Source organism: Mus caroli, unplaced genomic scaffold (assembly GCF_978045245.1).
Source record: "Mus caroli unplaced genomic scaffold, Mus_caroli_1 scaffold_25, whole genome shotgun sequence".
NCBI lineage: Eukaryota > Metazoa > Chordata > Mammalia > Rodentia > Muridae > Mus > Mus caroli.
Window position 1 is genome coordinate 3296298 of NW_028227280.1, and position 3074 is coordinate 3299371.

A 3074-nucleotide genomic window follows, 5' to 3' on the forward strand; every position below is an offset into this window, starting at 1 on the left:
ACATAGTATATGAGTGAGTTGCATTGAAAAACTTAGAATATAAGAAACGCACATATAGTACATAGTATATGAATGAGTTGCACTGAAAAACTTAGAATTTACTGAAAAAATCGCATTACACGAAATGCACAGTGTAGTACATAGTATATGAGTGAGTTGCACTGAAAAACTTAGAATATAAGAAACGCACAGTGTAGTACATGGTATATGAGTGAGTTGCACTGAAAAACTTAGAATTTAAGAAACGCACAGTGTAGTACATAGTATATGAGTGAGTTGCACTGAAAAACTTAGAATATAAGAAACGCACAGTGTAGTACATAGTATATGAGCGAGTTGCACTGAAAAACTTAGAATATAAGAAACGCACAGTGTAGTACATAGTATATGAGTGAGTTGCACTGAAAAACTTAGAATATAAGAAACGCACAGTGTAGTACATAGTATATGAGTGAGTTGCACTGAAAAACTTAGAATATAAGAAACGCACAGTGTAGTACATAGTATATGAGTGAGTTGCACTGAAAAACTTAGAATTTAAGAAACGCACAGTGTAGTACATAGTATATGAGTGAGTTGCACTGAAAAACTTAGAATATAAGAAACGCACAGTGTAGTACATAGTATATGAGTGAGTTGCACTGAAAAACTTAGAATTTAAGAAACGCACAGTGTAGTACATAGTATATGAGTGAGTTGCACTGAAAAACTTAGAATATAAGAAACGCACAGTGTAGTACATAGTATATGAGTGAGTTGCACTGAAAAACTTAGAATATAAGAAACGCACAGTGTAGTACATAGTATATGAGTGAGTTGCATTGAAAAACTTAGAATATAAGAAACGCACAGTGTAGTACATAGTATATGAGTGAGTTGCACTGAAAAACTTAGAATATAAGAAACGCACAGTGTAGTAGTACATAGTATATGAGTGAGTTGCACTGAAAAACTTAGAATTTACTGAAAAACCCGCATTACACGAAATGCACAGTGTAGTACATAGTATATGAGTGAGTTGCACTGAAAATTTTAGAATATAAGAAACGCACAGTGTAGTACATAGTATATGAGTGAGTTGCATTGAAAAACTTAGAATATAAGAAACGCACAGTGTAGTACATAGTATATGAGTGAGTTGCACTGAAAAACTTAGATTATAAGAAACGCACATATAGTACATAGTATATGAATGAGTTGCACTGAAAAACCTAGAATTTACTGAAAAACCCGCATTACACGAAATGCACAGTGTAGTACATAGTATATGAGTGAGTTGCACTGAAAAACTTAGAATATAAGAAACGCACAGTGTAGTACATAGTATATGAGTGAGTTGCACTGAAAAACTTAGAATATAAGAAACGCACAGTGTAGTACATAGTATATGAGTGAGTTGCACTGAAAAACTTAGAATATAAGAAACGCACAGTGTAGTACATAGTATATGAGCGAGTTGCACTGAAAAACTTAGAATATAAGAAACGCACAGTGTAGTACATAGTATATGAGTGAGTTGCACTGAAAAACTTAGAATATAAGAAACGCACAGTGTAGTACATAGTATATGAGTGAGTTGCACTGAAAAACTTAGAATATAAGAAACGCACAGTGTAGTACATAGTATATGAGTGAGTTGCACTGAAAAACTTAGAATTTACTGAAAAACCCGCATTACACGAAATGCACAGTGTAGTACATAGTATATGAGTGAGTTGCACTGAAAAACTTAGAATATAAGAAACGCACAGTGTAGTACATATATATGAGTGACTTGCACTGAAAAACTTAGAATATAAGAAACGCATAGTGTAGTACATAGTATATGAGTGAGTTGCACTGAAAAACTTAGAATATAAGAAACGCACAGTGTAGTACATAGTATATGAGTGAGTTGCACTGAAAAACTTAGAATATAAGAAACGCACAGTGTAGTACATAGTATATGAGTGAGTTGCACTGAAAAACTTAGAATTGAAGAAACGCACAGTGTAGTACATAGTATATGAGTGAGTTGCACTGAAAAACTTAGAATATAAGAAACGCACAGTATAGTACATAGTATATGAGTGAGTTGCACTCAAAAACTTAGAATATAAGAAACGCACAGTGTAGTACATAGTATATGAGTGAGTTGCACTGAAAAACTTAGAATTTAAGAAACGAACAGTGTAGTACATAGTATATGAGTGAGTTGCACTGAAAATTTTAGAATATAAGAAACGCACAGTGTAGTACATAGTATATGAGTGAGTTGCACTGAAAAACTTAGAATATAAGAAACGCACAGTGTAGTACATAGTATATGAGTGAGTTGCACTGAAAAACTTAGAATATAAGAAACGCACATATAGTACATAGTATATGAATGAGTCGCACTGAAAAACCTAGAATTTACTGAAAAACCCGCATTACACGAAATGCACAGTGTAGTACATAGTATATGAGTGAGTTGCACTGAAAAACTTAGAATATAAGAAACGCACAGTGTAGTACATAGTATATGAGTGAGTTGCACTGAAAAACTTAGAATATAAGAAACGCACAGTGTAGTACATAGTATATGAGTGAGTTGCACTGAAAAACTTAGAATTTAAGAAACGCACAGTGTAGTACATAGTATATGAGTGAGTTGCACTGAAAAACTTAGAATATAAGAAACGCACAGTGTAGTACATAGTATATGAGTGAGTTGCACTGAAAAACTTAGAATATAAGAAACGCACAGTGTAGTACATAGTATATGAGTGAGTTGCACTGAAAAACTTAGAATATAAGAAACGCACAGTGTAGTACATAGTATATGAGTGAGTTGCACTGAAAAACTTAGAATTTAAGAAACGCACAGTGTAGTACATAGTATATGAGTGAGTTGCACTGAAAAACTTAGAATATAAGAAACGCACAGTGTAGTACATAGTATATGAGTGAGTTGCACTGAAAAACTTAGAATTTAAGAAACGCATAGTGTAGTACATAGTATATGAGTGAGTTGCACTGAAAAACTTAGAATTTACTGAAAAACCCGCATTACACGAAATGCACAGTGTAGCACATAGTATATGAGTGAGTTG